This window comes from Staurois parvus, unplaced genomic scaffold (genome assembly GCF_062004578.1).
Source record: "Staurois parvus isolate SC_StPar_1 unplaced genomic scaffold, SC_StPar_1.0 ptg000375l, whole genome shotgun sequence".
Lineage (NCBI taxonomy): Eukaryota > Metazoa > Chordata > Amphibia > Anura > Ranidae > Staurois > Staurois parvus.
The window spans coordinates 1186675-1202113 of NW_028318171.1; positions in this window are offsets into that span (position 1 = coordinate 1186675).

Below are 15439 nucleotides of genomic sequence, written 5' to 3' on the forward strand. Positions count from 1 at the left end.
AGGGAAGCATATAATATGACTAGTGCTAGAAATTCTACATTACACAGTCAGCTCATGCGAAGGTAGAAGCTATACTGATTCACTTCCTAGACTCTTCTATCATTCAAAGACTCTGGATGTGAAATTTCTGCACCTGAATTTCATGGCCCACCTGCGTTCTCTAACCATTATGGAAGACAATAAACTTGTAAAGCAGTGCTCAGTAGGCTTTCATCTGGCCCTCACAGACAGCCAGGTGGCAGTCTTTACATACAGGTTTAAGGGCACCATGAGTTGTTCAGCCCCAACCACATACTGTACTGTGCACAGATGTCATCCTGAGGCTTCCTCTTACCATCCTCCTAGTCACTGCTGCTTCACTCCTTCTAACCCAGAGCACCTACTAGCACAGGCCCTTGTCTTACTCAAGGATCAGATTAATCATTGGTCAACAGTTCACTACCTATTCTGTACATCAATGTTACAGCTATATATTTTGCCTTTTCTATCTTCTCATGTATGGGCCTTAAATGGATACTCTACTGTAACCAATTGAATTTGGAACCCAAAAGTCCATCCTTACACATGGAGCCCAAGTCACCTGATGAATGTTACCAGAGGGGGTAATTTCACCTCCAGGGGAGTGACTGTTTCTCCAACCACCACCAACTCTGGGGCCAACCAGGTTTGCACCGTTCCCTTTACAGTTAAGATGCCTCTTCACTGGTAACACCTTGATTCCCCATTCCAGTAACCTCCAGCACTGTTCCTCTTCTCACCAAAGATGTGATCAGTCCTCCCAAAAGTCCATCCTTACACATGGGGCCCGAGTCACCTGATGCATGTTACCAGAGGGGGTCATTTCACTTCCAGGGGGGTGACTGTTTCTCCAACCACCACCAACTCTGGGGCCAACCAAGTCTGCATCTTTCCCTTCACAGTTAAGATGCCTCTTCACTGTTAACACCCTGATTCCCCTTTCCAGTAAGCTCCAGGGCTGTCCTTCTCAATGTTTTTACATACAATTCAGGGGCATTACCTTTGTGTTGTTTGTGAAGCAGGTAAGCATGCAATTGCGGCCATGAGAAGATTAGACTACAGGGGTCCAGTTGCACAGATAGAGGGACTGGTCATATGATTGGAAGAAGCCTGCTAGAGCCAGGAATAAAGTGAATATTACTCCTTATCCCTTTAACTGACCATTTGGAAAATCGGGCACTGCCCGAGGGCCCGGGGTCAGTAGGGGGCCCCATGAGATGCCCCTGGTACCTTTTTCATAGGCTTTTTTGAGTTTGGGTAAGGACACATGGGCCCCATGATCCCCTATTGCCCAGGGGCCCCATGAGTTGTCAGTCCGCCCCTGGTCACAGCCCAAGCCTCAGTCTTTGATTGGAAAGTGAAGGTGCAGCAACAGACTTATAACATAATCTCTGAGTTCTTTTCTCCAGTCGGGATATTCTATGTCAACAAATGCACGTGCAGGACACCCTTTTGGCCCTCTGTACTCTCCCCCCCAGTCTGAGTGCTGCTGTTCAGGAGTTTATAAAACACTAAAATGAATAATACTTTGGGCATTTATTCTAGCGAATTTAACCACTTGCCCTCCAGAGGATTTACCCTCCCCCCCCCCCCCCTCTTGACCAGACCATTTTTTTCGTTACAGCTCTGCGTTACTTTAACTGACAATTGTGCGGTCATGCAACGCTGCACCCAAATGAAATTTACTTTCTTTTTTTCCCACGAATTGAGCTTTCTTTTGGTGGTATTTGATCGCCTGTGCATTTTTATTTTTTGCGCTATAAAAAAAAGACCGACAATTTTAAGAAAAAAACTATTTTTGACTTTTTGCTATTTAACATATCCAGTAAAAAATGTTTAAAAATCAAATTTCATCATAAATGTAGGCCAAAATGTATTATGATACATATCTTTGCTAAAAATAAATCCAAATCCATGTAAATTAATTGGTTTACATGAAAGTTATAGCGTTTACAAATGGCGGTATATATACTAGGATTTTTTTTTCTACATTTTTACTAGTAAGGGCGGCGATCAGCTACTTATAGCGGGACTGTAGCAGGTACTGAGGGGAACTTACTTGGTGTCACTGACATCCCCAGTGAGACTAATACAGTGATCAGTGCTAAAGAAAAGCACTGACGGGCGATTAAAGGGTTAACTGTGTGCTGTTTTACTATAAGCTGTGTAGCTGTAAGCACTGTAAGCACACTGCTTTGGATGACTGTGCTGTGCACAGCCATTCAAAGCAGTGTGCACGAGCTGACAGGGAGGTGAACTGTTTTGTTTACAAACAATTCTCCTCCCCGTCGGAGATGGTCGGCAATCACCAGGCGCCGGCGAGTAATCACCGGACGGGACCCAGTGATTGACAGCCGCGGCTGCGAAAATCACGTATATATACACACACACATGATTTTGTGCACCCGTGCCGTCCTGTAGCAGTATTTCTGCTATAGGGTGATTGGGAAGCGGTTAAAGTGCACCTAATGATTTTTAATTAACCGCACAATTGGCGTATTTTTATATCTGCCAGTAGTCCAGCAAAACATACTGGAACCCTCAGATGGCTGACGGAGTTGTAACATTAGAGCCTGACAGGGCTGTACACATGCTGCAGAAGCAGCTGCTGAATTTTTAACTCAGTGTGCAGAGTCTGACTAATGGCAACGCCTGTCAAACTCTCCCATTTAGATCAATGGGGCTGCACCGAAACCACTAGCCAAATGCTTGCCTGGCACGGTCCCACAAATGTAAAATTGCTAGTTGCAATTTAAAAAAAAAACCAGAAACGCAGCCATCATGTGAACACCCATGCGATCCATTTCCTTTGCAGAAAAAAAAAAGGTTCCTGTTCCTTTTTCGTGCGGGTGCTGTACGAACTGAGCTCATATAAAATGAACAGGCTCAAAGAATTGTATGCAATTTGCGGTGCGATTCCTACCTGAATCGTATATGATTTCCCGCACCGCTATAGTGTGAATTCACTCTTAAAAACATTGCAAATTATTTTGCTGATTTCTGTCATAACCCTAAAATTCTGCTTCAATTAATATTATTGATAATGAACTAGTTCTGACGTTACAAACTGTGTGTGCTTTTTTTTTCTGGTGAGGCATGTTTGAAAAAAATGTAGGAAATAAAGACTACGTGGACAAGGGCCACAGCTGTGTACATCAGCTATTTATTAAATAAAGAAGAGCGATTAGCAAAATGTTGAACTACATGTGCATTTTCAGGATACTTGTATGAGGCTGACGTTAAGAGATACACGATCCTCTCTCTAGTTCTATCTGGCCTTTGTCCAGTGGAAGTTTATGTAAAGAGCAGAATATATTGCCCAGATACATAAACACAAATTGCAGTGTCACTGGTGTATCTGCCTAGTTTGTCAAATGTGGTTAATTAGCATGATAGATGAATTAGTGCATTAAGCTACCCATTTCTCTTTTTCCCTTTTCCTCATTATGGATCTTACTAAAAAACATGAGGAAGAATGTCTTTTTTTTTCCTTTTTCTATAGTTTGTATAGAAAAAGTATACAAAAGTTTTCCTTTTTTTTCTTAGAAATAGGAAGCAAGTACATCGAACTGTAAAGTATTTTGAAGTGAATATATAATTATTGGATATAAACCAAATAAAGGAAAGCACTGAGTTAAATATGTAGGATGACAATGCTAACCTTTGCTTCTAAAAATGAGAAATGTTTGGCTCCCATGCAGGGGTGGACTGACCATTTGGAAACTCAGGCACTGCCTGAGGGCCCGGGGTCAGTAGGGGGGCCCCATGAGATGCCCCTGGTACCTTTTTCATAGGCTTTTTTGAGTTTGGGCAAGGACACAGGGGCCCCATGATCCCCTATTGCCTGGGGGCCCCATGAGTTGTCAGTCCACCCCTGCTCCCATGCTGATCCACTAACTATAGTACATTCTGAGACACTGGTAGACAAGCAGCTTTAGCTTCACCCTGTCCTAACTTGCTACATACTTGTCCAGGTCAGTGTGTGGGCGGAGCTTAGGACGCCCTAGTGGGGACACAGTGGAACTGCACTCACTAATGCCTAAACATAAGGTGGTAATGCACGATTAGAAAATTGACTGATCGGTCATCTGACGACCAAGAGGCATTCATTCGTTGGTCGAAATCATAGCCTACATTAACCAATCTAAAAAAATCGTTCATCAGGCAATACGTAGTGTTGACGTCTTCCGTACAAGCGGAAGTGATGCAGTGTGCGTGTGACCTTGTAGCCACGCCCTTCCGGCTAGAACAAGTGATATACACAACAATTCACCACTTCCTGTCCGGACACTTTTACCCCCTTCCTGGCCAGGCCAATTTTCAGCTTTCAGCGCTATCACACTTTGAATGACAATTGCGCAGTCATGCAACACTGTACCCATATGAATGTTTTACCATTTTTTTGAGACAGATAAAGCTTTTTTTGGTGGTATTTATTCACCACTGGGATTTTTATCTTTTTTGCTATATAAATGAAAAAATCCAAAAATTAAAAAAAAAAGTGTTTTTCTTATAAAATTTTGCAAATAAATAATATTTCATCATAAATCTTGGCCAAAATTTATTTCCGTTATCTTTTTACTAAAAAAAAAAAATATTCCAAATTAGTTATAACCAAAAATTATAATTTTTAAACTTTTTTTTACATTTATATTTTATTTTTTTATATTATTATTTTTTTTTTTTTTTTTTTTTTACATACCGTCACCCTAGCAGTACAGTGTCACCTTGGTGACACTGTACTACTTGTGGGGGGTGATGAAGATTTTTTTTTTTTACAGTGATTGCTTTTATACCCATATAGGATGTAAAAGCAATCATTTCTCTTTCTCTCTGTCTGCATTCTTGCAGCCATTGAGAACTACTGAGTGAGCTGTGATTGGTCAGAGCTTGTCACATGGTACAAGGCTGTTGTGAATAGTCTTGTACCATGTGACCTCTGTGATCATTCACAGATTTCACACGTAGTAAGCAATGATGTCACAAGTGACATCTTGCTTACTACTTTGCATGTGATCACTGATTGGCCAATCAGTGATCACATGATCGGGACCTCGTACAGAGGTCCCGTCCGACGATCGGTGTTTCACTGTGTCCAGAGGACACAGCGGGCACCGGTTTGCGGTGCTGCACGCTCCCAGGGAGCGCGCACAACTAGAAATAGTGGGTGCCGTTTATGAACGGCAACCCGCCCCTGGAGTGCCACCGCCCTGCCGTTTAAAAACAGCAGGCGGACGGCAAGTGGTTAAAAGCAATGAGTATAATATTATTATTATTTCAGGTACTTCTCTATTGCTGTCAATTTACACAGCGCTTTACATATATATTGTACATTCACATCAGTCCCTAACCCTCAAGGGGTGTACAATCTAAGGTCCCTAACTCACATCCATACACAAGGGCCAATTTAGACAGGATCCAATTAACCTACCAGCATGTCTTGTGTGGGAGGAAACTGGAGTACCTGAAGGAAACCCACACAGGCACAGGGAGAACATACAAACTCCAGGCAGGAGGTGCCATGGCTGGGATTTGAACCAACGACTGTAGTACTGATGGCAGAAGTGCTAACCATTTAGCCACTGTGCTGCCCAATATAGTTTATTACATTATCTATATACATAAATAGTGATACATAAACATATAACATGCAGAATTCTGGTCTCATTATCTCATTAGGCCAATCTACTTTTAACATTTGGATTTTTCGTTCGTGTTTATGAAGATTCCTTGGACATAAACATCCGGGTCATCTTCTGTTTCCGCTCATGCGTGATAGCGCTTGATAGATTTTTTTCGTATGACCGTCATACCAGCGCATAGAAAATCGGTCGTTCCTATGCGAAACAACGACATTTTTCACTATTGTTCAACCAGATTTTTTCGTTCACAATATCGTTATCGGTTAAAACATCCTCCTCATCAACGAAGAGAAAATTGTTCGATCAGTGGTTCTGCAAAATGTTTCGTATGATTTTCTTATCATGTGTACGGGGCATTGGGTTGGCCATACACTATACATTTTTCTGTTCAATTTCTGCCCAATTTCCTTTAGATTTACCTTCAACTATGTATTGCAAGGGCCTGCCTAATTGGATACAATTGAAGGTGTTGTTTAGGTTTGATCTCATATTATACGGTTTTTGGTAAATCTAAAGCAAAATTCTCCAGAAAATTGTATATTGTATGGCCAGCCTTTGGCAGGAAGCTGTGGCCAATGGAAATATGAAGGCAGATCTCCAAAACTTAGAAACAAGCAGCACTTGGACAGGTAAATCTCTGTAACCTGTGACCAAACTTGTTACACTGTTAACACTAAACACTCTGGACACAGCTACTTGTTAGAGAACACCGCTTACTAGGTGCGCTGCATTTAGGCTCCTGTTACACCAATGCATTTTTTTAGTGCTTTTTGCAGAAACACACCACAGTCCATTTAACATGGTATCCTTTGGGACATGTTCACATCTATGCTTGAGCTGCTGCATTTTTGAAAAGGGTCAGGGACTTTTTTACAAGCAAAAAGCAGCGCATTTGCTACAGTAGAGTTCAATGGAGAATCTGTGTTTTGTGTTTTGTATTCTGCCCAGCAAAAAAAAATTCCACTTTAACCTCCCTGGCGGTATTCCTGAGTGTAGCTCGGGGTAAAGTTTCAGCACCACAAGCGGTAACCCCGAGCTACACTAAGGAATACCCTGCGGCTCTGCTCCGGGATCTCTTCTTCACTTACCTTGTCCTGCGCTCCCGTGATGTCCCCTCTGCAGTGTCCCCGGCAATGTCCTTCGGCCAATGCCGGCATCTGTCTTCTGGGTTCCGTTCCCTGCGACGTCAGGACGTACGGGGACAGAACTGGCGGGTAATTTTAAAATTTTAAAAGTGACATTCACTAAATTCACTAAAATCACATAGTAAAACATTACTGTATCAAACCATTTCACATACATTTTGTCCCTAGTGCTTTGTCCTGTGCCCTGCCTTCATTTTTACTTTTCTTTCTGCCTGGAAACTGAGCAATGTCCATGGCGTCCAAAAAGCGTCCCTTTAGGTTAAAAGCGGTTTTAGACCAGCTAGAGAACAGCGATAGTAAATCAGAACCACTTGCAGAATTGAGTGATAATGATTTGTGGGGAAATTTGTCATCAGACACTGAAAACGATTTTGCGACTTTGCTCAGTGATGTGCGAACTTGGCGATATATTTCAAATTTCAGTGTTTTTGGTTTTATTATTATTATTGAATTAAATTTATTATTATTCTTTTTTAGGATTATTTATTAAATTATAATTTATGATTTCATGTTTCAAATTTTAACATATCCGGAATGTTTACTAGACTCTTGTTCGGACAGATTTCAGTGAGTTATTCCTAAAAATTATAGGCCTGCAATAAAAAACGACATATTTCCATGCAAGAAAATGTACTGCTTTGATTACAGAAATATGAACATAATCAGACAGCTAGGGAGGTTAAAAAAAAAGGCTGAACAAAATGCAAAAAAGCTGTAAAATGCATCAAAATATGCATGTAGAAAAACTCAAAATGAACTGCGAAAAGCACTGCAAAACGGACAAAAATCAAATTGCATAGGTGTGAACGGAGCCTCAGGAACCAGTACCGCAGAGCCTGTACCAGTCTCCACCAACAAAGCAATGCCTGTCACCTCACTACCAGTGACATGTCTGACTGTTGTTTCCTCAATACAGGAAAAGCAGTTAGCCACAAATGTACTACTCTATGCCTGTTCTCTCTCCCAAGGTACCTCATACTGTACATCCATCTCTCTCATAACTCCCAGCTAAGTCCCTAGGCACTCTGCAAGGATGGTTCCAGTACGTGGGGAGCCAAATGCTAGTGATGGAGCCATGCATAACACCCTTTCATTACCAGCCTGCCTGTCGCCCATTTCCTGGATGGTTGGCTTGCCTTTAGCAAAGGATACAGATATGGTTGTCCCTAGTAATGGCAATAAAGCCTATACTAGACAGCATCCTACATGCTGAACTCTAAAAGGCTGATTCACTAAAACTGGAGTGTAAAATCTGATGCAGTTGTGCAGTTGTGCCAATCAGTTTCTAACTTCCGCTTGTTCAATTAAGCTTTGGCAATAAAACCTGGAAGCTGATTAGTTTATATGCAGAACTGCACCAGATTTTGAACTCTTCAATTTTAGTAAATCAACCCTATGAACTGTATCGTCTCTAACTCTCTAGTCCTTTGATGTAATCCCTGCTCTTTTGATACGCCATGCGTGCATCCCTTTAAGAGCCTTCAGACCAAGCATTTAAAGGAACAACAAAGTTATTATTATTATTATTATTATACAGGATTTATATAGCCCCAACAGTTTGCTTAGTGCTTTACAATATAACGGGAGACAATACAGTAGCAATACAGTTCAATACAAGAGGGATTTGAGGGCCCAGCTCCTTGGAGCTTACAATCTAGTTCTTTACTGAAGTAGTCTAAGGTCATACAGGAAAAGTTCTTCCATGACAATTTCACATGTATTCCTGTAAGGAGTTCTCTAACTGCCCATAAGGTAACCATAACTGATTTAGCAGCATTGTCCATAAAACAAACCCTTAGCAAGGCAAAAGTCCATTAAGACAATAAATCCACAGAGGTATCAAGTCTCTTCAAGTCCATGATTGGCAGTAGTCCATATGAGGCAATAATTCCATAATTGGTAGCTAAGAGCAGGGGTGGACTGACAACTCATGGGGCCCCCGGGCAATAGGGGATCATGGGGCCCCAGTGTCCTCGCCCACACTCAAACTACACCCAAAAAAAGCCTATGAAAGGTACCAGGGGCATCTCATGGGGCCCCCTACTGACCCCGGGCCCTCGGGCAGTGCCTGAGTTCCCAAATGGTCAGTCCGCCCCTGGCTAAGAGTCCATGAAAGTCCTCAGCTTCCCATCCCCATAGGGAACCCTGACTGAAACTCCAGATAGGGGCACAGAACAACAAAGTAGCAGCTACATGTTGGCAGTGTTTGCCCAACTGACCTTCTGGGGTACTAAAGAACCCCTATTTACATGGTATGACCTGCAGGGAAAGGTGAATAGCTGAGAAAGAGCAAGAAAAACCTAACCAGCAGCGTTAACCCCTTTCTTTCACATCCACCAACCCGGCAGGTCAACCTATGAACACAGTACACACATCTACATTGACCCCGACTTTAAAGTGGAAGTAAGCTGCCAATGGACACTTGTACCTACAGGTATGCTTATAATAAAGCTTACCTCTAGGTACAAGGAATATCTCCTAAACATGCACCGTGTAGGAGACATTCAGTTCCTCTGCAGCCAATGATGTCACCGGCGCATGCATTCTGAAGGAAGGGCATACTTGTGCTGTTCCTTCAGAGCTTTGTGCCGTGACCGAGATTCCCGTGCACATGCGCAGGAGTGACATCATTGCAGCTCGCCCAATCAAGCGGCCAGAGCCTGTGAACCCCGAAGGAAGGCCAGCTTCGTTCTAAGGTAAGTCTTCAATAATGTGCTAGCATGCAATGCATACTTGCACTTTATGACATTATTTTGCAGGGGAAATATTTTTTTTATTCTTTGTGGCAGTTTGCTACCACTTTAATCCCTTGGAAGCAACTTCTTACAAGTGTCTCAATTTATTGAAGCCAGAGAGAGCCAGGCAACTAGCATTTTCAAGAGAAGGTCAGTGATGATAACCTACATATTTGCCCCACTTTATACTTCTATTTTCTATGCTAATTCTATGCACTGCCACCAATTTGACAACACAAGTGAGATCCTGCACCTTCTTAAAAACAATAGTTGCATATGCAATCAGAGCATCATTGACTAGATTGGATCTACCAGGTAGGTGGCAGAATTGGTAAAGATATTGGGGATGATTTACTTAAAGTGGGCCTTCCCCCTATAATAATTGTGCCCCTACACAATTTAATTTAACATAATTTTTTTTATGCTGCAAAACAGCATTTCCATATTTCTCGCCAAAGTGAGAATGAAGTTTGTGTCTCCCCACCCCCCTCTCGGATTCTGCATGTGCACAGATGTGTCATGGGGCTTCAACTCCTCAGTGAGCCCTTCAGCACAACTGTGCCTGTGCAGGTTGCCCCGCGCATATGCAAAGACTGCTGTTATGAAAGTCCCAACACTTTTAATGTCTGTGCATGTGAAATCTGTGCATGTGAAATCATGTGAAAAGGTACACACGACACAACAATAGTGCTTGCAAATAAGACAAGACAACCATTGTGTTTTCCATAAACAGACTACTTGAGCATATATTTTAAAATGATTTTTGCAAGGTTAAAGCCACTGCTGTTGGATCAATAAAATAAAAGATTATGGTACAGAATACATATAGGCAGATAATTGAATTGCAACACAGTAATGGGAACATGGGTTACTCTAACAGATGTGTACACATACATATACATCAATTACAATACATTCCTTTACTTAGAACATGACAAGCAATCCACCGAAAATTCTCTCTGAGATGTTATAGAAACATCAGTCATTTCTTATGGCAAACAGTCCTTCCTCCCACTGACCACAGCAGTTTGGCATTAAAAGCATTAGAACATTAACCCTTGGTGACCTCATTTTTTACATTGTACATTAGACTTTTCTAAGTGGTTTTAATCTGTGAGATATACAGTGTTGGTGTTCAGTGGCAAAGTAATTGTCATAAGGATTGAGTGAAGTACATGGATGAGTGATAAGACGTAATATGTAAGAGATGGAAATTCATCAACATGTAGTTAGTTATGTTACATTAGCCTATGTATCACAAAATGTATCATGGGTTCTTATTGCTACTCTGTCAAGCTGTTGCCAAAACAATTGGAGAGATACAACTTTTTACAGCTACAGAAAAAAAGCTAAAATTATAAATAAGAAGCTTTTTAATTACAATACAGACAAATACAATATGGATTGATAATCTCAAAATCGCACTAAATTATGTTTTGCTGACCGTATGTCGAATTTTTGACAATTTAGCGACAAATTATTTTAAGTAACAGTTGAGGATGGTTTACAATACTATCGCTCTGCTAGAAAGAAAAGGTATCTTCAGACCGGGACAGCTACAGATTCCCAAATGGCTTGCAACTCTGTTGTCCTAATTAAGGAAAGTTTAAGATAATAATTAGGCAGGTGATGAAGAGAAATAATTTCTAGTGACCACACATGGAACATTCTTCATATGGTGTTTGAAAAACTACTAGGCTGTTTACTGATTTTGCCTGTTCTCTGCAGAAAAGCGAAAACTTTACCACTGAAAAAAGTGCTGAGAACAAGCATGCATACTTTTCTATCGCCCAGAGGTCTATGCAGAAGTCTAAAAATACCCAGATATCACAAATATACTTGAAATTGGGTAATAATCATCAGAATTGGGTAATAATCATCTAATGCAGCAGTCTCTGGCCTAATTTTGGTCCACTGATTGTTGTAAATTGTCCCATCCCACATATTCTTCCCAAATATATTGATATATATATTTGAAATGCTACAATTTTGGCCATATTATATATATATATATATATATATATATAAAATTATATATATATATATATATACTGTATGCTGAAATGCGTTTTTATTACAAAATATATGAAAAATATTTTTAAAAATGCATTTCAAATATACTGTATGTTTTTAAAAATACAAATCTACAGGTTTGGGATACATTTACAAATATATGTAAATATATGTTAAAATGACTTTTTTATATGTTAAAAAAGTCTGAAGAATATAATAATAAAAAAAAAATATTTTTAAAAATATATATTTTTTAAATATATTCTTCAGATTTTTTTTGACATATAAAAAAGTCATTTTAACATACATTTTTACATATAATATTTATATATATTTATTGAAATATATTGAATGTGGCCAAAATTGTAGCATTTCAAATATATGTCAATATATTTGGAAAGAATATTGTTAAAGTATATTTCAAATATATTTTTCTTCCATATGGGATGTAATGAGAAGATTACCATTCTGATCACTGATACCAATGATGAAGCACCATACTGACCACTGTCACTAAAGATGGGGCACTATACCTCCCATTGACACCAATAATGGTACAGCATTCCTTCTATTGATACCAATGATGGGGCACCATGCCTCCCGGCAAACAGAAACACTACAACACCAATGCCAGGGCATTTATTACTGCTATTAAAAGCATAAAAAAGTCATTTCTTACTTCAGCTGACATTGGGGCATTTCATACTCGCATTGATACCAAGGCTATTGTTATTTCCATTGACCACAGAGAGAGGCACCTATGACTCCCATTGACCACTGACATATGGGCATTTGTTTACTCCAACTGACCACTTATGTCTGGGACTTTTATTATTTCCACTGGCCACTGATTCCAGGACATGTTCTGCTCTACTGACATAGGTGCATTGTTCTTACAATTAGGGGTGTTTTTACTCTTACTGACCTCTGATGCCAGGGTGTTTTTTTTTTTGTTTTTTTTTTTACTTCTACTGGCCACAATCTGGTCCTCAAACAGTCTGATTGACAGTGAATTAACCCTTTGTTTAAAAAGTCTAAGGACCCCTGATCTAGTGTCTATGTTTACCTTAAGAGGCATCATTAGTTGGTGTCTTGTACATAATCATTAAAAGTACACTACAAATAAGCTTATTTTTTTAAGTTTACTTAACAAACTACTGACAAAGAAAAGACAGGTCAGGTCTACATCAGCTGAAGTGGAGGATGTTTACTGTAAAATAGGCAAACTGTAGATAAGAAGGCAGATCAACTGATCCCTTCCACAACTTATCAAGAGGGGCGTTTGCTTAGATAAGCTATGATTACTTTAGGTCAAGGATGAACCAAGAGCAAACAAAAAAGCTTACGCTGGTGGGCTACTGGACAGCATACATACATACTGACAGACAGAATGTTGGAACTGATAAATTAAATAATAAAAGTAATGCTGTCCATGGATATAACATTTTTTTAAAAGAACAGTGCTTGTAAATATCTTAAAAGAAGTACTACAATGTAGAAATTGCGAGCAAGCTTGTTTAAAGAAATGAAAATCTAAAACATATCCAGCAGGTATACACATTTCTTTCATTTAAAAGCTTAAGGTTGTGGGATGACTTGTTTGGCAAAGCCAATGAGGTGCAATATTTTTGGACTTAACAACATCCTGTACCAATGGAAATGACAAAGATAATCATCTCTTAAACACTGTTATCCCAACTTAAAAATCACTTTTTTGACACCAAATACATTTTAAAAGCGTTCAACAAATTTGCCAATATGTCATTAATTTAAACCTAAAATGATTCTAAGCAAAGATTAAAAAAAAAACGTTTTACTTACCTGCAGTGGTCTTGCACAGAGCAGCCCCTATCCTCCTCTTTTTGGGTCCCCGTTGGTAGTTCTGGCTCCTCACCCCTGCTGAGTGCCCCCAAGCCCCATTAGCAAATCTTTTACTATGGGGGCACTCAAGCAGGCACCTTTTTAAGCCATGCTGTGGGTATCCATTCACATTTAACATGGATGGGGGAATCCTCCCCACTGATCAGTTCTGCAGGCTATAGCCAGTGGTGCTAGTTGAACTGGCAAAATCTGCCAGGCTGATTGTATAGAAATGTTTGGTAGTCGAACTGCCCTGGATTTGGTTTGAGTGGCAGTGAGCTTCAGATACCAATCTTGAAACCTACAGAAATCAAAAGAAGCTGAATCTGACAGATAACAAATGTTAATTTTCTGGGCTAACAATCATGAGGTTGTCAAAAAATAGCATGGGGTACGCATTGCCCTGGGTAATATGTACCAATGCAAAAAAAAATATTTCAAATATTCCATTTGGCCTGGAGCAGTTATTTTTTTATGCTTTAAATGAAATATTAAAATGTATAATTCCTTTAAATAACATGCCGGGGGTTCCCCTTATCCTACCTGTGAAAGTGCACATCTCTATAATGTACAGAAAGTACCAACTAATTTCTGTTCAACTGCACTGTTGGGAAATTTCCACTTGATCAACACTGCAAGCTATTGCCTGTAATGCTGATCTGTGTTTTCTGAAGGTGGGGAAGTCTTCCCACTGTCAGAATACAAAGACCCAGTGGGGAGGATACCCCCCATCCACCTCGAAAGTGTGGATGGGAGAATCACGTCACTTTTTGACCATTGCTTGAGCAAAAAAAACTGACTCATCTATGGCCAGCCTAACTGTATGTAAGCAACTCTCACTATCAGCAGTGGTGACACTGCAGTGGGGAAGGGGGCAGTTAGTAGGATCCAGTACTTTCCTGAAGTGTTGCATTCATATTAACTTTGAATAATTATTAATATTCTCCTGTATCCTCCTCATATGCCTGTGCAACTAATTTATTTCTACTTCTCAGGTGGAAAACTGTTGTCCAAAGCAAACAGGTTCTATGAATAGTATGTTAAATTGTCACTGAAAAAACTTACATACCTACATGTAAAATGGATTAAATTAAACCATTGGGCACACATTATAAAAAAAAAAAAGACCAAATCATATTCAAGCATAGCTATCATAGTTGTTCTTGCAAACTGTTGGAGTACAGTTTTATGCAACAACTACATCAGTATTCAGTAGAGATATATTCTTCAACCAGTAGATGGCAGTGTTTATAAGTTTGCAGCTGCATCTATGGTATACTCTATGTCTTTTCTCTGAATAAAGTTTCCTGTTTTCCTGGTTGCAGTGAAGCAGAAAAGCACACGTGGACTGTGCACTGTCTGTTCTGTAGGGCTATATACAGAATTTCTCACACAAACAAAAAATGAAAAACAAACTGTACATGTGCCTATTACAGTCAGGTCCATAAATATTGGGACATTGACACAATTCTAACATTTTTGGCTCTATACACCACCACAATGGATTTGAAATGAAACGAACAAGATGTGCTTTAACTGCAGACTGTCAGCTTTAATTTGAGGGTATTTACATCCAAATCAGGTTAACGGCGTAGAAATTACAACAGTTTGCATATGTGCCTCCCACTTGTTAAGGGACCAAAAGTATTGGGACAATTGGCTTCTCAGCTGTTCCATGGCCAGGTGTGTTATTCCCTCATTATCCCAATTACAATGAGCAGATAAAAGGTCCAGAGTTCATTTCAAGTGTGCTATTTGCATTTGGAATCTGTTGCTGTCAACTCTCAAGATGAGATCCAAAGAGCTGTCACTATGAATGAAGCAAGCCATCATTAGGCTGAAAAAACAAAACAAACCCATCAGAGAGATAGCAAAAACATTAGGCGTGGCCAAAACAACAGTTTGGAACATTCTTAAAAATAAGGAACGCACAGGTGAGCTCAGCAACACCAAATGACCTGGAAGACCACGGAAAACAACTGTGGTGGATGACCGAAGAATTTGTTCCCTGGTGAAGAAAACACCC